This window comes from Drosophila miranda (assembly GCF_003369915.1).
Source record: "Drosophila miranda strain MSH22 chromosome Y unlocalized genomic scaffold, D.miranda_PacBio2.1 Contig_Y2_pilon, whole genome shotgun sequence".
NCBI classification, from domain to species: Eukaryota; Metazoa; Arthropoda; class Insecta; order Diptera; family Drosophilidae; genus Drosophila; species Drosophila miranda.
This window is the reverse complement of record NW_022881614.1, coordinates 15544216-15567773: the sequence shown is the minus strand read 5'-3', so window position 1 is coordinate 15567773 and position 23558 is coordinate 15544216. Positions and strand designations below refer to the sequence as shown.

Below are 23558 nucleotides of genomic sequence, written 5' to 3'. Positions count from 1 at the left end.
ATTTGTATAATTTATTTACACACGAAATGTAGTAGTTCATAAATAGTATTAAAATTACATAACAGCGCATATGACTACGTAAATTAATCCATAATTATTAATCATTAATTATAATTAGTTTAGGGCTGGCTCTGCAATAATGTCGCACGGATGAGCATCTTTTAGATACAGATTCACACATGTACATATGCAGTACATACCGTCCATTTCTATCCGCTAAATTGTACTGCGCTAATTTTTTCAATTACATTAAATGTTATAATTCGTTTGTATTCATAAATAGAGTTAGCATTGATCAGAATTCAGTATTCAGTGAGCAGAATGAAGTGAGTTATGTACAAAATTATGCACCAGGCAGGTGCGATTGCGACTGCGAATGTGAAGCGATGAGAATAAATTAGTAGTAAATCCATCAAATGTTCATCGTGAGGCCAACGACATAGGATACCCAGTCGACGGTCTTGCTCACGCTGTGGTAGATCCCTGGCTGGCCACGGGACGCACACGAGTACCCGGCCGAGACGACACCTGGAAGAGGGAGAGGGAAATGAGTATAGATGCAGGTAACAGGTCTCTTGAAGGGACACTCACCGATCAAGTACCAGCGCCCGTTCTTGTCGTGCATCAGTGGTCCACCCGAGTCGCCCTGGCACGAGTCCTTGCCCCCATTGCGGTAGCCCGCGCAGAGCATCTCCTGATAGATGACCACATTGATTCCGTTCTGCCGGTGCCAGCGCTCGCAGATCCGGTTCTCGATCACCGGAACATCGACGGCTTGCAGCGTCTTGGGACGCAGCCGAGAGCCCGGATTCAGAGCACCCCAGCCGGCACCCCATCCGAATTTACCCAGAAAGTCCTCGTTCTTCTCGGGCAGGCAGATGGGGGCTGTAGTGGGAAGATAATCAGCACGAGCAGCTTTCGGAAGGGAAGCGCAATGGTGCTTACCTATGTGTGGCATGAAGTGCACGGTCCGTTCCAGCGTCAGCACTGAGATGTCAAAGCGATCCGCCTGCGGGGTGAACTTGAAGTACGGATGCACATCGATCCGACGAACACCGAAAGTATAAGCCGGCAGTGGTTCCACGGCCGAGTTTATCACGTAGTCGCCCAGTGTGACGTGCACCTGACGAGGAGTGGCCCAAGCCACACAATGCCCGGCGGTGACCACATGACGGCGCGATACCAGCGATCCTCCGCATCTGCAAGGAGCAAGCCCATATTCCATTCAGTAATGAAGCAGATAGTGCCTTCTTTCAGTGCTTACCTGGATGATCCAATGCGTATGTAGGCCTGCCAGGGGAAGGAGCCGAAGCCGGCATCATCTCCACCCACGATGCGGCGCTGGGCGGTCTGCTTGGCCAGCGAGATGCCGCAACCTAGAATGGCAAGGGGGAACGGAAAACGCACTCAGTTAGTAGAGATTGAACTCAGAGATCCCTCGGATCAGAAGGATACATATATGGAGGGATTAGTGAAGCATTAAACAGAGTGATCGATCACAAAGCAAGCAAGCAATTAGGCAAAAACAACAAAACAACGAAAGCATCGCGATGGGTGGGTCTGCCACTGCCGGGTGGGTCTGGTCTGTCTCCGCTTTCTAGTCTCTAGTCTCGTCCAACTGGGGGTCTGGAGGTTCATTTGGGAGGTCTACCCCATGGAGCGTAATGCCGTTAAGCTATGTGAAAATTTAGAATAGTTTTTCTAAATAAAAGAGACCGAAAAACTTGGGTGACTGCAATTTTTGTATTTTACGACGACGAAAAAAAGGAGTGCGTGCGTTCGTTTCAATAGACTTTTCTCGAGTTTTTCCATATATTCAAAACAATTCCTTCTTCGCCTATCTTACCTACGGTGGAAAAGCGGGGCGAATTTGCCAAGAGCGAGAGAGCGAGCTTTTATTGCGCTCCCGCTTTGCCCTAGCCTAACTTACACTAGACTTCACAAAATTCGATCCTAATAACAATTATTATACGCCAAATGGCGCTACACCGGCCCCGTTGAAGGCCTGGAAGGCTTCAAACCAGTGGCAGAAGCTCCAACTTGTGAATTGGCCTCCTGACCCTTCCGTCCTGCCCGGCGGTTGTTCCGACCACCCTTCCGAGGAGCCACTGTTGAGGGGGCAGGTTGTCCTCGGCGACGATTACGAGGTCGCCTTCCTTGATGTTTGGTTCCTCCTGGTGCCACTTCCATCTTATTTGCAATCCCAGCAAATACTCCCGGGACCAACGCTGCCAGAACATTTGCCTGGCTGACGAGACAAGCCGCCATCGCTTTAAGCAGCTCAGACCCTCCTGGTCCGGGGTCCTGGGTGCTGGGGGTGCGATGAGCGGCCCGCCTGTCAGCAGGTGCCCGGGAGTCAGCGCGTCTCCGTCGCTTGGGTCTGGGCTTAGGGGTCCTAGCGGGCTCGAGTTGAGTACCGCCTCGATCCCGACCAGCACGGTCTCCAGCTCCTCTGCGGTGAGGAGAGCGCTTCCAACTGCCCGTAGAAGTAGGCCCTTGGCAGACTTCACACCGGCCTCCCAAAGTCCGCCCATGTGCGGTGCTCGAGGCGGTATGAAGGCAAACTCGCACCCGCTTCTTGACGCGAATTCTATCTTCTTCCGCAGTTCGCTGAAGTGGCGACTTGCTCCGACGAAATTTGTCGCGTTGTCGCAGTTCACGCGTTGCGGACATCCTCGACGACCGACGAACCTTTGGAATGCCAACAAGAAGGAATTAGTCGTCAAATCGGAGACAATTTCTAAATGAACCGCCTTGGACGCAAAACAGACAAATAACGCTATGTAAGACTTATAAGGGGGCCTTACACGAATTTTCAGAGTCGTATAGACTGGGCCACAAAAATCAACGCCACATACTGAAAATGGGCGGAGAGCACGGAGCCGGTCTGCGGGTAAGTTGCCCATCATTTGGGTCTGGAGTAGAGGCTTGCATTTAAAGCAACGAATACACGACCTTACTGTCGCCCTGCAGACCGCCTGAGCATTCACTATCCAAATGCGCTGTCTAAGGATACTCACGAGTGCTCGTGGGCCGGCATGAAAATTCGTTTGATGCAGATAGCGAACGTATGTCTGCACAAACTGCGAGCGTTTTGTCAATAAAAAGGGAAACTTGGCATTATATGACATAGGAGCGTTAACTAGTCGCCCCCCAACTCGCAACAACGAAAAAGAGCACCAAGTCCCAGCCTCTTCTTCATGGATGAAGGGATTCAAACGCTGAAGACTGGGGCCTAACTTGGTGCCTTTACGAACCCTTTCAATATCTTCTTGAGACTCATTTTTCTGTGTTATTTCGACTGAATTTTTCCAAAGTTGAGACTTTTGTCTTTGCATTTTCGGATGAAGCGGAACACGAAAACGAACACTCTTAGCAGTTTGAGGTGTGACGAGTATCCCTCGATTACATCCACTAAATAATTTGGCTTTGCCGCGACGGTCAGTCCGACCGATTTCTTCCGACTTTCCATCTGTAGCTCTTCTTCGGAAAGCTCGAAGTGTGGATTTCTGGGCCAGCTCTCTTCTTCAAACTTTAAGAACTCTGGTCCACCAAACCAGATCGACTGCACGATTTCCTCTACGTCACAACCTCTCGAAACTATGTCTGCTGCGTTCTGTTTTGTTGGCACATGCCGCCACGTAGCTTCACTTGACCACTCTTGAATATCCGCTACCCGGTTCGCAACGAATGTTGACAACGACGAAGGGTGGGATCTGATCCAATGAAGAGTAACTTCTGAATCTGACCAGTATATCATTTTCTCAATTGGAACCTTGAGCAGTGATTTGATTCGGTGACAAAGGTCTGCGAGAAGGTGAGCGGCACATAACTCAAGCCTTGGGAGCGTTTTCGTCTTGAGCGGCGCTACTTTCGACTTTGCAGTCAACAGGGAGACCTCGAAACCTTATGCAGTCTTTCTACGGATATAGACGCAGGCTCCATAAGCTCTCATGGATGCGTCGGCAAAGGCATGTACTTGAATCGGTGACATTGGGATCAGTATGCACAAATCGAGGAATGGTAATCTTCTCCAACTGACCCAAGGATTCTTTTAATAAGTTCCATGCTGTTTCCAAGTTCATTGGAATTGACTCATCCCAATCTAGCTTGTTAAGCCAAAGCTCCTGCAGTAGGATCTTTCCCTTAATTACTAAAGGACTTAACAAGCCAAGGGGTTCAAACAGCTTTGATGTCACCGATAATATGTTCCGTTTTGTCGCTCGGAGACCCATAACTGACGTGTCAATTTGGAACTTAAAGACGTCTTCGTGTGGCAGCCACGATATTCCTAACGCCTTAGTTGACTCTGAGTCCGAGATCGTTATCGGTTTAACTGTGCTCTCGGATGCGGTGACTGTTTGAGATGCCAAGCTTTTTTGGCACCTATGTGTTTCAAAAATGAAAAGAGATTTCGGGTTAAACTTTATAATTCGTATTTAATCTTGGTGGCTTAGCGGAAGCCGATTGCTTGCTATTGCCAGATAAACTTTATGCGAGATCGATATGCAACCAATGCGCAGAGGGGTTAGCATAGAACTAAACTATACACGACGGCGTTAGATCAAAGTGATTGCCGAAGTGGCGGCAGCAGATCAAAGTAGTTGCCGAAGTGGCGGCGGCAGAGAGCCCCTTTAGCGGGAGAGCGCAGCAGCTCTGCAGAACGTCAACGTTTTACAACATAGGCGGCTCTCTCTGCTCATACAATAATAATGTTAAAGTTACGGTTATTCTTCAGCGGCTGGCCCGAACATAGCCGAGTGACGGCCCTCCTGATGTTTCCTGAGGATGTCTTCAGGTCAGCGACGCGACACACTCCGTCCTTGCCCAAAACGACATCGACCACTCTAGCCAGTGGCCAACGCATTGGAGGAAGATTTTCGTCCTTCACCAGAACGAGGTCGTTCTTGCAGATGTTTTGCGCGGGGGTACGCCACTTCGCGCGCTCTTGCAAAAGAGTGAGATACTCTTCGCACCAACGGCTCCAAAATATTTGCTGTAGTTGGGTGACCCGCTGCCAGCCATCCAGACGATTGTAGTTCAGCTTCGTTAGGTCAGGCTCGAGGATTTGCTCATGGGGTCCGCCTAAAAGCAGATGAGCAGGAGTCAAAACGTCTAAATCATCAGGATTTTCTGAAAGCGAGAGCAAAGGGCGAGAGTTAACAATTGCAGTGATCTGACAGATCAGAGTGCGCAGCTCGTCGAAGCTAAGCACAGATGGTCCAACTGAGCGGTACAGGTGATATTTTGCGGTCTTCACGGCCGCTTCCCACAACCCGCCAAAATGCGGAGAGCGAGGTGGGATGAAACGCCAGTCGATCGAGTCAGCCAAGCAGGATTCGTGGACCTCCTTCATATGCGGTTCGCTCAGACAAAGCTTCTTTAGCTCCCGAAGCTCGTTCTTGGCCCAAACGAAGTTTGTCGCATTGTCCGACCAAATTTGACTTGGCCTTCCTCGAGTGGAAGTAAAACGCTTTAGTGCGCCTAGAAACGATGCGGTGGTCAAATCCTTTACGAGCTCCATGTGTATAGCCTTAGAAGTGAAACAGATGAATACGCTAATGTAGCACTTGATCGGAGGCCTCGTGCGGATTTATGATCGGTAGAAAAAAGGTCCACAGTAATCTACTCCAGTGACTTCAAAAGCTCGAGATCCTTCCAAACGTTCCTTAGGTAGGTCTCCCATGATGTGTTCGACCATGCGCGGCCTAGTCCTGAAGCATTCTCTCGAATTAGAAGATGCGTTCCTTGCCGAATATCAGAAACGGTGAGTCCTGGATGCCTAAGACGATGTATAAATTTATGCATGTAGGCGAATTTGCGCTGCATGCGAAAGAATGAATTCGCAAGTTTGCATCCGGACGTGAGATCGGCATGTGGAGAAGTGATTAGCAATCCTCTCTTGCGAAGCTCCAAAGTTGCTATGTTGTTAGATGGAGATACAGGCCACTTATCCTTGGAGCCTAGCAAAAAGGATGGGCCGTGAAACCATAGTTCTGACTGGATAAGATGGTTGGGAAGCGAGCCTCTCGAGAGAATATCAGCAGGATTTAAAGATGTGGGAACATAGCGCCATTCCATGGCTGCCGTCAACTCCTGAATTGATGCCACTCGATTTGCCACGAAAACTTGAAATTTAGCTGGCTCGTCCCTAATCCAAGATAATGCTGTTGACGAATCCGACCAGCAATAGAACCGACCTGTAAAGATTCCCATGTCCTTTACATTCTGCATGATTTTCGCAAGCAAATTGGCTCCACTTAATTCCAGCTTAGGAATCGATATAGTCTTTAGCGGCGCCACTCGCGACTTTGAGCACAAAACGTGGCTCAAAGACTGGGCTTCCCTGGACACGACATACACGCAAGCGCCATATGCTTCTAAGCTGGCATCACAGAATCCGTGAACTTCTGTAGCCACACTAGAACGAAGAACCAAGCGAGGAAATGAGATCCGAGAAATGCTTGCCAAACTATTTCTCAAGTCCATCCAAGTTGAATGCAACGCTGAGGGTAGGCTTTCATCCCAATCCAAATTTTCTCTCCAAAGCTGCTGAAGGAAGATTTTGCACCTGACAATGACTGGATTTATCAATCCAAAAGGGTCGTAGAACCGCGCAATCGTAGATAAAACCGACCGCCTTGATGGCTTTGAGTTTGTGTCCAGTGCGGACAAGGCAAAAAGCAGCTGATCAGAAGCAGGGTCCCACGCTAAGCCGAGAGTTTTGGCAATGTCGCTTCCATCATTAAACTTTAGGAACTTCTCTATGTCATCTTCAGGGGTTCCCTCAAGTACTTCCTGGTGACTGGAGCACCATTTCCTAAGTCTAAAATTACCACGGGACAGTAAAGCTGATGTTTGGTGCATCTTGTCCATGACCTGTGCGACCGAATTACCGCCCGAAATAAGGTCATCCACGTAAAACTCCTGCCGCAGAGCAGCTGAGCCAAGAGGGTAGGACTCACCCTCGTCGATGGCCAGCTGGTGCATTGCGCGGACCGCTAAAAATGATGCAGCCCTCGTCCCGTATGTGACGGTGTCTAATGTGTATCTTGAACCTCGGACTCGATGGAATCTCGCCATAGGATGCACTGATACAAATTGTCGGGTGGAGACACTCGTACGCAGCGGTACATTTTACAAATGTCCCCAGTGAGAGCGACTGGATATGTTCGAAAGCGAATCAATATGTTAAACAATGCAGGCTGAATAACAGGGCCTGTCATCATCACATCATTTAGAGAATGAGCTGAGAGAGTTGATGTAGCTGCGGATCCGTCGAAAACGACACGGAGTTTTGTCGTCGTACTGTCCTCCCTTAGGACACAGTGATGAGGCAAGAAATATTTGCAGAGACTACGGGAATCAGGGTTGACTTGGTGCATATGATGCAAATCAATGTACTCCCTCATAAAGGCGGAATACCGCTCCTTGAGTGTAGGATTACGCTCCAGTTTTCGCTCCAGACTGATGAACCGTCGATAAGCCTGAGCATAAGATTCTCCTAAACGATCAGTATTGTTATTTAGCGGCAGACGAACTGCATACTCCCCGGATGGCAACCGTAAAAGGTGGCTTACGAAATGTGCTTCACAATCGTCTTCTTCTTTGGTATTCAACCCAGCCTCCACACAATTCTCGACTTCCCAAAACATACGAAGAGTTTTATCCAACCTTGCTTCCATCTCAGCTATCGAATCTGGACAATTGTGCGTAGCCAAAAGCGCCGAGCTTGATACTTCTGTCCACCGCCAGATACGATCCACCCAAGCCGGGTCTTCTGCAGAAGAGGCAGTCCATCGGTGAGTTTGATTTGCCCTACGCAGAGGAGATCATAAAAAACGCTCGCACCAATGAGAAGATCAACCCGTTGAGGATTGAAAAATGCAGGATCAGCGAGCTGAATGTTAGATGGAATACGCCAATCGGATACATTTACTGTCATACTTGGTTGAGAATCGGTAATCGTGGGGGCGATGAGAGCAGTAAGTGTAGTTGTGTAAGCAGAGGTGCGAGAATGCATACAAATGCTTATGGTGGATCCCTCAGTAGAAACGCTGGTATCGCCCAGCCCAGACACAAGAGCAGACGATTGAGTTCTCCTAAGCTGAAGCTGCTGGGCGAACCTGGATGTGACGAGATGCAGCTGCGATCCTGAATCGCCAGACCGATTCTTTACGAGAACCACGGCTGTAGCCAGAAGCACGACATCAGAGTGAAGACCTTGGGCAGCAAGAGAGGTAGACGAAGGTAGAGACGAGCTGCTAGCAGAATTTTGAGCAACGGAAAGAGTGTCCGGTTGAACGGCCAGATCGCGAGGAGTAATACCTGGGCAGCCTTGTGTTGTGGGCTGTATACTATCGAAGTGCAACAAACTATGATGCCTACCGCCGCATACTCGACATTTTCCACTATTGCATGCGCGGGTCCGGTGCCCCGGCTTTAGGCAATTGAAGCATAGGGAAAGCTTCTTCACTTCTTTGTGGCGCAGCAACGGTGAGAGATTTCCGAATATCTTGCACGAGTATATTCCATGGCCCGCTGAGTGGCAAAAGACGCATACAGACGGGTCGGCGGAAGAGTTGGAAGCTACAAACGTTTTCTTAGCCTGCGTATAGGAATGGTTTTTTCCCACCTGATCGCTACTAGCGTGTGTCGCTGTAGCATATTCCAACCGCTCCATTTTCTGGCAGCGTTGCTGCAAGAATTCGAAGAATTCCTCTGCGGTAGGTATAGCATCCGACGATGTGTGCTCCTCCCATTTGGTTTGCGTCTTCGAATCCAACTTCTGCAGCAGCATGTTGATGACCATGAATCCTGAAATCTCCTCAGCAGTTCCCAATGTCTGCAACGCTCGCATGTGTAAATTGACTGCATCCGAAAACTCCCGAAGCCTTTTAGCAGAAGGCGAGTCTACCCTCTTTAGCCCAAGAATCTTCTTGATGTGTGCCTGGAAAACAAGTCTTTTGTTATCAAAGCGTTTATTAAGTATATCCAGAGCCGCACGATAATTGGCACTGGAGAGCTCTAACGATCGAACCGAATCCAAAGCCGCATCAGCGAGGCAAGAGCGAAGGTGCTGGAATTTCTCGATGTCACTGAGATCCGCATCCGCTTCAATCACCGATTTGAACATTGCCATAAAATCCGAGAACTCGACGTATCCACCAGAAAACTTAGGCACCTTCCGCTCAGGAAGTCGCTGCTTGTGAGCCATGATGATGGTACTATGTCCGGAATGGCTTGGCTGAGTCGTAGAATGGGCAGCGGCGTGTGACTGGCTTACTTCAACAGCAGCCAGCAACTCAGCTTTCAACGATATGAAAAGAGTATCGAAGATTTCGCGCAGCTCACTCCCAATCTCGTTTTGATCGAGAGCCTCCAACTCATTATGGGCCTTATTAAATTCCTCTCGAATTTCTGCCAACATATCAAGGCGCACCTCGACTTCCGCGGCGGTCAGCTTATCGATTTTATTCCCCGCGAAGGATTCGCCAAGCCTGTGCAATCGATCATATAATGACTGACTTTTACGCTTATACAGATTCAGTCTGGAATCAGCCACCACAATATTTCCGCCCGCGCCTGTATTCGGATCGTTGTCCATGTTAACCGTTGTACAATTCGACACAACAACGGAAAATGAAATATCGCTTAAGCGACGATGTATAGACGCGAGAGCGAGAATGCAAGACACGAAAAGTCAAGAACCACGGCTGCAGCTGCGCAGAGAATGAGAGATTCGACGCTTAAAGTACCGGAATTTGTCTATAAATATTCCAGCCGCACTCTCACTGAATTTGCACTTTAAACTGTTTTTCAACGTGCACCCAAATGTATTTGTTGGTAGTTAAACTACCCAACAACAAAATATTGTATAAATAATAAGTGTTTTAACGGAACGCGATTAAGCAATGGTTTTATATCACGTCGGGGGTCACCAATGTTTGAGATGCCAAGCTTTTTTGGCACCTATGTGTTTCAAAAATGAAAAGACATTTCGGGTTAAACTTTATAATTCGTATTTAATCTTGGTGGCTTAGCGGAAGCCGATTGCTTGCTATTGCCAGATAAACTTTATGCGAGATCGATATGCAACCAATGCGCAGAGGGGTTAGCATAGAACTAAACTATAGACGACGGCGTTAGATCAAAGTGATTGCCGAAGTGGCGGCAGCAGATCAAAGTAGTTGCCGAAGTGGCGGCGGCAGAGAGCCCCTTAAGCGGGAGAGCGCAGCAGCTCTGCAGAACGTCAACGTTTTACAACATAGGCGGCTCTCTCTGCTCATACAATAATAATGTTAAAGTTACGGTTATTCTTCAGCGGCTGGCCCGAACAGTGACCTCAGGTGAGTTCGAAAACCATTTAGTCAATTCAAACCCAGCGGTTTGAAGAACCTGAGCCACATCAGACTTAATTGTCTTTAACTCCTCTACGCAACCAGCACCAGTCAACATGTCATCGACATAGAAGTCGAAGTCAATAACTTCAGCAGCTTTGGGGAATGAGAGTTTTGCAGACTCACTCAACCTCTTCAAACACCGAATAGCCAAAAATGGGGCTGATCCAGTCCCATATGTTACGGTGTTGAGCTGGTATTTTCTTAAGGACTCAGACGGGTCTCTTCTCCACACTATGAGCTGGAATTGTCTATCCGCATCAGCGACCCAGACTTGGCGATACATCTTCTTGACATCGGCTGTCAAGGCGTAGCTGTGTAGTCTGAATCGGAGCAATGTCGAATACAGCTCATCCTGTATCGTAGGACCGACCATCAATATGTCGTTCAAGGCCACCTGAGAGGACGTTTTACAAGACGCATCGAAAACGACGCGGAGCTTGGTCGACGTGCTTTGGGGCCTCAACACACACTGATGTGGAATGAAATAATGTGGAGTTTTGGGGATTGTGTTGTCTGTGGTAGACATGTGACCCAAGGAGAGGTACTCTTCCTTGACCTCCCCCTACATTTTCTGTAACTCGGGGTCACGAGACAATCTTTTTTCAAGCGATAAAAACCGCCGTTTAGCCACTTCAAAGGAGTTGCCTAAGATACTGGGATCTGATTTGAACGGCAGTTTTACTTCAAACCGACCTGAAGGCACGACCTGAGTAGTCCTTCTATAATGCTTTTCACATAACTTGTGTTCAGGAGATAAAGACTTTTTAGAAGACTGCAATTCTTCCAGTGACCAAAACTTTTGTAATGTGGTGTCGATGTGTATCACTGACTCTTCTTGACAACTCAAACAATTCCTCGCTTCTTGGGTGGCAGTCCCCTTTGGAGTGTATCTGCCCGACACAATCCAGCCGAGAAGCGTTTTCTGCAGAGTTGGATAGTCAGGACCTTGTCGAATCTGACCAACAGATAAAAGTTCGAAAAATGTTTCTGCACCTATCAACATATCTATCTTCTGTGGCTTGAAGAAATATGGGTCTGCAAGTGGTCAGTTCTTCGGGATTTTCCAGTCACTCACGTTAAGTGTTTGATCAGTGTGATACCCCGAAATGGACCTTAAAATCCAGAAATCAACCGAAAACTCACTACCAGTAATTCGCGACTTCACCACCGTGTGTATCTTTTTCTTGACTTGTGAATTGGATTCACCAATACCAAGCAAGTTGATACAAGACTCCTCCCTACAGATCTGTAAGCGCTGTGCTAAGTCCTCAGTTATAAAATTGGTTTGAGACCCCGAGTCAAGCAGAGCTCGGGCCAAAACATGTTCACCATTATTTCTTCGGACGCTTACGATCGACGTAGCCAGAATAACTCTATCCATAGCTGTCGCATGGAGAGCATGCGAAGTGGAAGGTTGATTCTGATTGGGAGGAGGAGAAGAATTCTCTGGATGTGATGGTAACGCCAGACTTTTATTCGCCACTGTGTACCTATGCAATAAGGTATGGTGTGAGCAGTCACACACTCGACACTTCTTAGCTTTGCATTGTACTACAGAGTGGCCTTGATGCAGACAATTGATGCACAGGGATGCAGTTTTTGCGAATTCGAACCTTTGCATTACTGCCAGCCGACCAAATGGACTGCAATCTGTCAACAAATGGTCTTTCGCATTGCAGTAGCTGCATTGTTGGTTTTTGTTATTCGCGGTGGAACACGCGAATGAGCTCCGATTATGCGGCTTGCTTGGCACAGCTTTCTGCTCCTGCTTTGGTTTGTCCGAATTTTCGGCCGAAAGATGCTGATGTCTGCGATTAAGCAACTTTCCACAGTCAGTCCAAAGTGGCAGTTTCTCATAATCGAGCTGTTCTTCCCTTTTCTCTTTGGTCACCGGATCGACTCTGCTCAAGACGAGATGAATAATCATCGCATTCGAGATCTTTTTATCATCGCCTATCGACAACAACGAACCATATATGGATGAGGCGGTATCGATAAGGTTCCTTAAGGACGATGCTGATTGCTGGGTCATTTTGGGAAGACTAAATAGGGCATCAATGTGATTTTTAAAGATCAGACAATCATTATCGTAGACCCGTTTTAAGCTAGCCATTGCTTTCTCGTAGTTGGTCTCGGTTACTTGGAAAGCCCTAACTGTTCCCAACGCTTCACCGGAGAGACACGAAAGCAAATGGTTGAACTTTTCGATAATTGGAATGCTTTGGTCATTGTGAACTAGAGTCTTAAATAAACCTATGAAGTTTTTAAAGTCCGAAAAGTTGCCGCTGAACTCCGGCAGAGCTAACTTCGGAAGGCGAGCACGAGTTGGGCCACCATAAGCTGGTACTGCCGGTTTTGTCTCATCAGCTGTCTTCAATGCGCAAATGAGAGACATTAATTTTGCCTTTGTGACAATTGAGAGTTCTTCCAACTCGACTCCAAATTCATCGTCAATGTCTATATCTTCAATCTTCTCTTGAAGTTCGCGTGCCGTGTCAATGCTACGCATCAGCGTTTCAAGGCTGCACTCGAGCTCCGTCAATACCAGCGGAATATCCCCCGCTTCTAAACGGTCCGCTAATAAACGAATGCCTTTGACACGGCAACTGCGCTTTTTCTTCAGCTCTTCAAGGGCGATATTGTTGGCTTTTGAGGTCATATTGATTCTCAATACAATCAACTGAAGGCGAAAGATCGTTTCTAATAGTCGTATTTAATGCCGAGGCACTCAATGAAATAATGGGTAATTGTACCCAAACGAGGTGAAAAACCAATATACCCGACAAATTTAGGGTAGAGCGTCGCTTGGCTGGCGTATACACGAAAACCACACAAGAATAGCAACGAACAGCAATGGTGACAAGCGAAAACGAAAAATTTCACCGCTGTAGTTCTGAAGAATGGATGTTATGTATACGTATGCACCGACAACGATCGACGCTAAATTGATTTGCGAGGCACGACTTTGTCTTAATTGATAGTTGGATCCTACTGACACCAAACGAATATACCCGACGAAAACAGGGTAGCGCGTCACTTGGTGTTTGGTTTGGATCAAGCGCGCCAAACAAAAGAACAACGATAAGCAACGGTGAAGAGCGAAAGCGAGACGAAAAAATTCACCGCTGCAGCTGCGTATTGGTATGCGTGCTTGGCCAATGACCCAACTACATACATACATATATATGTATTTGACACAACGAAAACGAAAACGAGAAAGGGGTGACAGCGATTGCAGTTAAAATGAGTTATGTATATGTATGTGTAGTTATTGCGTCCAAGAGGGTTAGATGTACATATGTATGTATATATGTATTAATATACATATATGCTCAACTCTAACTACAGCATGCAAATCTAGCTCTACTATGTCATACGTATGTGCCAAGAATTGAAAGCGAGGTGCTATTGTTTCAGCACAAGACAATAATTGCGAGTTTTTTAATCTTTTCGTCTTCACTCGAGCTTTCAATTTTTGCACAAATACCTCTTGATAAGATTGGAAATTCCAGGTGCTGTACTCTCCTCTTCTGATGCTGGATGCTCCACTTGGATATCCTTTGGTAGATGGGATATACATATATCTCCTTTGGTATATGGCTGCAGACAGGGTATTGCACGACCGACGCGGTGATTTTCAGTTTGTTTGTTGTATTCTTTGCACACACGTCGCGGTCAATTTGGCAATTTAGCTGTAGCACATATGCAGTTACATAGGTATGATAGATTTTGGCTATTGATCTATTCTCCACTGTGTCACTGTCACTTTTGCCTTCCACTTTTATTTAATACGTTTAATTTGCAAGTCCACCCGGGGGCGCCATGAAAATTTAGAATAGTTTTTCTAAATAAAAGAGACCGAAAAACTTGGGTGACTGCAAATTATTGTATTTTACGACGACGAAAAAAAGGAGTGCGTGCGTTCGTTTGAATCGATTTTTCTCGAGTTTTTCCATATATTCAAAACAATTCCTTCTTCGCCTATCTTACCTACGGTGGCAAAGCGGGGCGAATTCGCCAAGAGCGAGAGAGCGAGCTTTTATTGCGCTCCCGCTTTGCCCTAGCCTAACTTACACTAGACTTCATAAAATTCGATCCTAATAACAATTATTATACGCCAAATGGCGCTACACTATGTGTAATATGTAATTATCATTAGCGTGCTGTGGTAATTAACATGCTCATGCTTGGCAATTAAACTCTATATCTATATCTTTCATTGCAGCCCCAGCCTTTCTTTCTGCCTCCTTCGAGGGGGGCTTCGCCTCGGTTTTAGTGGCGTGCATACATCCGAGAGTACAGCAGCTCAGCTTAATTGGGCGCTGAAACCTAGCCAAGAGTGTAACTAAAACAAATACTTACAAGTACGAATTACGAGTGCACAACTACATAATGAACATGGGAGAAAAACAAAACGAACTACAAAGTAATTATACATAAAGAGTACGTAAATTTGTTAGATTTTTGTGGCATGCAAATTATATCTCAACTATTTCGTTGAACCGATTTTTGGGTGGGGTGGGGAGGGTTTTAGTGTGCACGTGCTTGGGAGTTGATTTGGGTTTGGGTTGGGATTTGGTTTTGGATTGGTTCGAGCTGAGGCTGCCACACTCACTGGGTTCGTTGTTGACCGGTCCGTAGTTCTTTTGCGGCAGATCTGTGAGATCTACGGTGTTGCCTACATAGTCCGAGCTGCGCAGATTGGCCGACTTGGCCGTGCGGTGGCAACAGCCGCGCAGCACTCCCTTTCAGGTGCCCTGAATGAGGCCACCAGACAGCCAGCAGCCCAAAAAGAACTCACATGTGCCGCCGCGGTTCTGGCACTCCATGTCCGTTGTGATGTCGACTGTCGGATGTGAATCGGAATCGGTATCGGTATCGGAATGGGTTGCTTTTTCTTGTGTTGTGTTGTGGTGTGGAGGTGGTGTTTCGGTTGGGTTTCAAGGATTACATGTTGGCCTAGTGCAAGCAGTTTCCCAGCAGTGACAGCAGCAGTAGCAGCAGCGACTCTAACTTATGCTCTACTGAACGCGGGGATTGGGGCTCCGCTTGGATTGGGTGCAGGGAGCTGGGTGGGGTTGGGGCTGGGCTGGACTTACCTTTCTCCTTGAACGTGCTCGCCGACTGCGGACTGCTGGTGGCTTCCGAGGCGTTGTCCAGCTCCTGCAGACTGTAGTCGTTGCGCACATCCTGCACGGCGGCCAGTTCGTTGATGCCAAAGTTCTGATCCCTACACGGTAACAGAGAAGGTAACGCTCAGAACATGATCGATCGCGCACTCTGTGTGTGTGTGTGTGTGCTACTAACCTGAAGGCGAGGTTGTCGCTAAAGTACACTCCTGTGCCGGAGGGTCCGCTGCTGCCCGCCGGACCACTGACACCTGTGGTTCCCACATTGTCGTTGGAGGGGAACACCACACGGGGACTGCGGGACGACTTGTACGGATAGTAGCGACTCTTGCGGGAGCCCTCATAGTCGCTGGGACCCACGTACTCCTGGAAGTTCTTCTGTGGTCCAAACTGGCGGATGGGTGCGGGAGGTCCTGTCCGGAATTCCGTATCTCCGAAGTAGAAGCCACGCTGGGGACGCTGTGGGAGGGCCGTGATGGGTCCGTTGATGTCCCCAAACTTGGTCACATCATCCCGATAGAGCTTGAGGCCGTGGGGCTTGGAGTTGCTCGACAGACCCGGGAACTCGAAGCTTGAGGGCGATACGTCCGAGTCGAAGTACAGCTGGGGCGTGTGGCGCGTCTCGTGCCCTTCGTACTGGGTGGGCGTGGGCGAGGCATCCTCGCTGTATGGCTGCGGCTCGAACCCCGCTCCACTGGTCTCCCCGAAGACGGGGTTGTCCTCGCGATAGGACTGCGGATGGAAGGGACTCGCGGGCTTCAGGCTGTAGCTGGGAAACTGGAAGCCCACGCGGCGACTGGTATTCTCCGGCTCCGCGTACTCTAGCTTGTCCGTGGAGCTGGCAGAGGCCACCAGATCGCTGCGTTCCGTTCGTTCTGGCTCTAGTTCCAGCGGCTGCTGCTCAGGACTGCCCTGAGTGGCCAATTCCGCTGCAAACTGATGGGCCACAGCGGCTACTCCATCGGCAGGCGGTCCCAGCGAGGAGAGCGTGACATTTCGGCTCGGACGCAGTTGAAGGAGGCCTCCGGCAGAACCTCCGTCTGGAGGGGGATGTACATGTAGTTGCGCTGCCTGCCCTGCCGCGTCACGTTCTCCGGCATCGTGGGCACCAGTTGCTTTGGTATCGTGATCAGGTCGCCTTGAGGCAGCTCCACCGAGGGCGCCGGAATGATCTCGACGGCGGCTTCGGAACGGCGCTGGGCTGCGGCGGCCGCAGGCACGCCCAATTGGCGGGCGGTGCGATAGGAACCAAAGGACTGCACAATGGGGCCGTCGCTGCGCTGGCGCACATCCTTGAAGCTGATGTCGTCCTGCTGACTGAAGCGCTGGAAGGGCGCGTACAGATTTCGAGCCGTGGGCGCCAACGTGGCGGTGGCATAGGGCGGGGAGGATGTGGCCGCCGCCGCCGCCGGTGATTGCCAGAGCAGCAGCTGATGTCCCGTCAGAAGTTGCCCCGTGGACACTGTGGTGGGTGTGGCCGCCTCAACACTGAGCACTGAGCAGAGGCAGCACCAGCAAAGGGCAAACAGTTGGATCAGGCTCCATCTCCAGGTGCAGATGCGGCTGCGGCTGTTGCTTTTTGTGTGGAACTCGTTTCTGTTGTCGGTCAGTAACATCTTACATCGAGCAGGATGAGCGTTGGTTGGTTGTTGTTGTTCAGTTGAGGCAGTTTTTGTTGCTGTTGTTGTTGTTGTTTTTGGTGCTAATGACACTGCCTCCAATTAAGGTGCAGCCGCGGCACTTCCTGCTTGCCGTCGTCGTCGGAATAGTTGATGCTTGAACTGAACGCCGCCCCAGCCTGGTGTCCGTCCGTGGCGCCTTTCCTATGCTTCACTGAGCTGCTGCTGGTGGTGCTGGTGGTGCTGCTGCTGTCAGCTGCGTGCCGCGTTCATTGATCTCCCCACTGGTTTTTTGGTCTTGCTCTTGCTCTCGGTATTGGACTTTGTTTTGGCTTTGGAGATTTTCAAGCTCGACTCCCCGTCTATGGTACAATTCAGTGGGACTTGCGGATTTGTGTGTGTGTATGTGTGTGTTTCTATGTGCCTGCCTCGGATAGCTCGTGTGGCAAGTTTCGTTTTGATTGCTGAATTGGTCCGGGTGCGGGTATGGGTACGGACACGGGCACGGGCACGGGTTGGGTGTTGGATTGCTGGTTGTTGGATGTTTGTCCAGCGGTTATTGGACTCCTCTGTATCTGGGAGTGTGTCCGTGTGTGTGTGTGTGCTGCTCCAATGGCAATTATGGCAATTGCTGTTGACGCTTTAACAGCGACTTTTCAAGCGGTTTCGTGTGGTTGCATACATCGCATCGCGCTATTTGGCTGGCGACATCCACATATACAAAGAGCATCCACATATACGAAGAGCTTCGGTAACAAAATTACTTCCTTAATTGCCTGCGGCAGATAAAGATAAAGATAGAAAGAGAAGAACGGGTTTTAGCTTTTTGTAGTTTCCATTGTATTCGAATATTTTGGCAATTAACTCTACTCCCCGATGAAGTGGGTGCATGGGTGTGTCGGGTGTTGCATGAAACGAAAGGCCATCATCGTCGTAAAACTCATAAATGCCCAAATGAGCTTTCATCTGGCAGCCATAATCTCCGCTTTGCGCATTAAATTCCCATTAATCGCGCAACAAATTAATTTTAAATCATCAATTTACGGTTTCACTTGCAGTTGGTTGCAGCCACAAAAGCTGCACTTGCAACTGCATCACGCGTGCATTTCCTCGATCGCCAGCTACCAGCTGAGTTTTTGGTAAACGAGTTGCTGGTTGCTGTCTGGTGGCTGGTGGCTGGCGGGATAAAAGCATCTGGGAAAACTGGAAAAACCATCACCCAGCAGCTGGAAATTCGCAGCGTTTTTTAATTTCACTTTTTATTTTGTTGTTTAGTGTTTTCTATGTTTTTTACGTTTAACGATAGAAGGAAATGAACGAATGTGATTGTAAAAAGTGCAATAAAAGCCCAACCGACTTGTATTTCAATACCCTAGACCACACCATACATGGCGTTTTAGTTCAGTGATAATATCTTATTGGAAATATTCGCATAAGATCTAGAAGTGCGAGAGTTTGAGATAAAAATCCACTAACACCGTGTGGAATGTGTGTGTAAATGTACGCCTAAATAACTCTACAGAAACTTCCTACTCAACGTTGCCCTTGAAGCTATTTCGCATGGGAAGGGTATTCCATGGTCGACATCTTGCTGGTGGCTGCCCTTCTGCAGAGGCTAGTCAGCGCAGCTTTGAAAGTAAGAGTTTGTGAGCTTTTTTCGCTCAGCTGCTCTCAGCTGCAATCGCATTCGCAGTCGCAGTCGATGTGGACGTCGCTGCTGGCGTATTTTCACTTTCATTTCGAGTTCAAGCAGCACTGAGCTGCTGCTGCGCTGCTGCTGCACTGCAAAGCTTCCTTTTCGGTTGATTTGTGCGGGCGCAAACTTGAGATTTTGAACTTGATTTGCGGCTTCAGAGCAGAGGCAGGGGCCAGGGCAGAGACAGAGACAGAGGCAAGCGTGTTGCACAGATCGATAGGGAGGTAGGGTATGCTTCCTGGTGCATGCCAACCGAACCGTGACGTGACTCTGAGGCACGGCACCGGGCATCGAGCCGTAGCAGATGGTTTTGCATAACATTTAACACATTTTGCGGGCATTTTATTTCTTTTGTGGATGGATGTTGGATGTTGACTATGAAATATTGTATTTTTTTTGGCGGTTCAACTGGTTTTGCTAGCTAAAATACCAGCTTTTTCCTCTGCAGACCTCCCCCCCCCCCCCCCCAGTGATGCAACGTGTTGCAGAAATTTAACTTACATATTTGTCAGTGTTGTAAAGCGGGCGCAGGCGCAGACGCATGCGCAGGAAGAGCTTATCCATTCTCGAGATTACATAAATATTAATTTGGCGGACAGCTGCCCCTTCCATCACCACCACCATCTGGATGAAAAGCTGCAACACAGCAGCTGCCACAGTTGCGCATGCGTGCAGCGTCCACTGCAACAGAACGGCCTTGAGTGAAGGACGCCGGAAACTCGCTTTTGCTTTTGCTTTGGCTTTTGCAGCATTCACTTTCCGCTTATCTTTTGTGCTTCTCTTTCTTTCTTTCTTTCTGTCTTTCTTTTGTGCCCTCTCTTTCTCCGGCTGCTGTTTCTTTCACACTTCCAATGCCCCTTCTGCCACGCACAATTTACAATCAGTTTGCTGACTGGCCTGGGCCTAACCTTTCAGTTTATTTGTTTTAATTAACAACACTTTTCCAGGGCTTTGCTTTTGCTTCTGTTTCTGCTTCTCCTCTTTTTCGGGGCACCGGCACCCCTCCTCCCGCTGAGGCAGCAACGGCCACAACATGATTACTTTTGTTTTAGTTTTGTTGTGTTTATACATGATACTCAAAATGAGTATTGGGGTATATTAGATTTGTGGTGAAAGTGGATGTGTGTAACGTCCAGAACGAATCGTTTCCGACCCCATAAAGTATATATATTCTTGATCAGCATCAATAGCCGAGTCGATTGAGCCCTGTCTGTCTGTCCGTCTGTCCGTCCGTCCGTCCGTCCGTCCGTCCGTCCCCTTCAGCGCCTAGTGCTCAAAGACTATAAGAGCTAGAGCAACGATGTTTTGGATCCAGACATCTGTGATATGTCACTGCTACAAAAATATTTCAAAACTTTGCCCCGCCCACTTCCGCCCCCACAAAGGACGAAAATCTGTGGCATCCACATTTTTAAAGATACGATAAAACCAAAAACGCAGAATCGTAGAGGATGACTATATCTTCTAGAGTGTAAAATCTCTACCAGATCGTATAATAATTATAGCCAGAATCAAGAAAACAATTTCATTCTTTCTCGCTCTGTCTCTCTCTAACACACAGGTTTCATGGTCGGCTTTGCCAATTGCAAAATATGAGTTCAAGGATCTCAGAACCTATAAGAGCCAGAGCAACCAAATTTGGTATCCACACTCCTGTGATATCGGACCTTGACCGTTTCGTGTCCAAATTTCGCCACACTCCCTTCCGCCCCCGCAAAGGACGAAAATCTGGGGCATCCACAAATCTCAGAGACTATTAAGGCTAGAGTAACCAAATTTGGTATCCGCACTTCTGTTAGATCTCACTATAAAACGTATATCTCAGAATTTCGCCCCACCCCCTTCCGCCCCCACAAAGAACGAAAATCTGTTGCATCCACAATATTGCACATTCGAAAAAACTAAAAACGCAGAATCATAGATAATGACTATATCTATCAGATTGCTGAATCTGGATCAGATCGGATCATTTTTGTAGCCAAAAGCAAGAAATCAATTTGCACTGGCTACGCAGCCCCCGACGTCACGCTCAGACTGATTTTCTGTCTCTCTCGCACGCACTCCTTGTCGTGTCGTTTAATATTAGCGGCGTCTGCCGGAGGGGAGCCTTACTGACTTAGTATCGGGTATAACTGTAGAGTTGCGGTCTCCGCAGCAACTCACAACGTTCCCCCTCGTTATACCCGATACTCAAAATGAGTATTGGGGTATATTAGATTTGTGGTAAAAGTGGATGTGTTTAAAATCCAGAAGGAATCGTTTCCGACCCCATAAAGTATATATATTCTTGATCAGCATCAATAGCCGAGTCGATTGAGCCCTGTCTGTCTGTCCGTCTGTCCGTCCGTCCGTCCGTCCGTCCGTCCGACCGTCCCCTTCAGCGCCTAGTGCTCAAAGACTATAAGAGCTAGAGCAACGATGTTTTGGATCCAGACTTCTGTGATATGTCACTGCTACAAAAATATTTCAAAACTTCGCCCCGCCCACTTCCGCACCCACAAAGAACGAAAATCTGTGGCATCCACAATTTTAAAGATATGAGAAAACCAAAAACGTAGAGTTGTAGAGAATGACCATATCTTTAAGACTGCGGAATCTGAATTGGATCGTATTATTATTATAGCCAGCGTCAAGAAAACAATTTCATTTTTTCTCGCCCTGTCTCTCTCTAACACACACGAAGCATAGGCGGCTTTGCTTAGAGTAAAACATTAGCGCCTAGATCTCAGAGACTACAAAAGCTAGAGCAACCAAAGTTGGTATCCACACTCCTAATATATTGGACCGAGACGAGTTTGTTTCAAAATTTCGCCACCCCCCCTTCCGCCCCCGCAAAGGACAAAAATCTGGGGATATTCAAAAATCTCAGAGACTATTAAGGCTAGAGTAACCAAATTTGGTATTCGCACTCCTGTTAGATCTAACAATAAAACGTGTATCTCAAAATTTCGCCCCACCCCCTTCAGCCCACACAAAGGACGAAAATCTGTTGCATCCACAATATTGCACATTCGAGAAAACTAAAAACGCAGAATCATAGATAATGACCATATCTATCTGATTGCTGAATCTGGATCAGATCAGATCAGATCATTTTTATAGCCAATAGGAACAAATCAATTTGCAGTGGCTACGCAGCGCCCGACGTCACGCTCAGACTGATTTTCTGTCTCTCTCGCACGCACTCTTTGTCGTGTCGTTTAATATAAGCGGCGTCTGCCGGAGGAGAGCCATACTGACTAAGTATCGGGTATAACTGTAGAGTTGCGGTCTCCTCAGTAACTCACAACGTTCCCCCTCGTTATACCCGATACTCAAAATGAGTATTGGGGTATATTAGATTTGTGGTATAAGTAGATGTGTGTAACGTCCAGAAGGAATCGTTTCCGACCCCATAAAGTATATATATTCTTGATCAGCATCAATAGCCGAGTCGATTGGGCCCTGTCTGTCTGTCCGTCTGTCCGTCTGTCCGTCCGTCCGTCTGTCCGTCCCCTTCAGCGCCTAGTGCTCAAAGACTATAAGAGCTAGAGCAACGATGTTTTGGATCCAGACTTCTGTGATATGTCACTGCTACAAAAATATTTAAAAAACTTCGCCCCGCCCACTTCCGCCCCCACAAAGAACGAAAATCTGTGGCATCCACAATTTTAAAGATATGAGAAAACCAAAAACGTAGAGTTGTAGAGAATGACCATATCTTTAAGACTGCGGAATCTGAAATGGATCGTACTATTATTATAGCCAGCATCAAGAAAACAATTTCATTTTTTCTCGCCCTGTTTTTCTCTAACACACACGTAGCATAGGCGGCTTTGCTTAGAGTAAAACATTAGCGCCTAGATCTCAGAGACTACAAAAGCTAGAGCAACCAAATTTGGTATCCACACTCCTAATATATCGGACAGAGACGAGTTTGTTTCAAAATTTCGCCACACCCCGTTCCGCCCCCGCAAAGGACGAAAATCTGGGGATATTCAAAAATCTCAGAGACTATTAAGGCTAGAGTAACCAAATTTGGTATCCGCACTCCTGTTCGATCTTACTATAAAACGTGTATCTCAAAATTTCGCCCCACCCCCTTCCGCCCACACAAAGGACGAAAATCTGTTGCATCCACAATATTGTACATTCGAGAAAACTAAAAACGCAGAATCATAGATAATGACCATATCTATCAGATTGCTGAATCTGGATCAGATCAGATAATTTTTATAGCCGAAAGGAACAAATCAATTTGCAGTGGCTACGCAGCGCCCGAAGTCACGCTCAGACTGATTTTCTGTCTCTCTCGCACGCACTCTTTGTCGTGTCGTTTAATATTAGCGGCGTCTGCCGGAGGAGAGCCATACTGACTTAGTATCGGGTATAACCGTAGAGTTGCGGTGTCCGCAGCAACTCACAACGTTCCCCCTCGCTATACCCGATACTCAAAATGAGTGTTGGGGTTTATTAGATTTGTGGTAAAAGTGGATGTGTGTAATGTCCAAAAGGAATCGTTTCCGACCCCATAAAGTATATATATTCTTGATCAGCATCAATAGCCGAGTCGATTGGGCCATGTCTGTCTGTCCGTCTGTCCGTCCGTCCGTCTGTCCGTCCCCTTCAGCGCCTAGTGCTCAAAGACTATAAGAGCTAGAGCAACAATGTTTTGGATCCAGACTTCTGTGATATGTCACTGCTACAAAAATATTTCAAAACTTCGCCCCGC

General features: G+C 47.8%; 1 pseudogene; it reads right to left on the bottom strand.

Moving 5' to 3' along the window:
• Window positions 1-19: 19 nt before the first annotated feature.
• Window positions 20-17916, bottom strand: LOC117185833 (annotated as a pseudogene).
• Between the last annotated feature and the right edge of the window lie 5642 nt (window positions 17917-23558).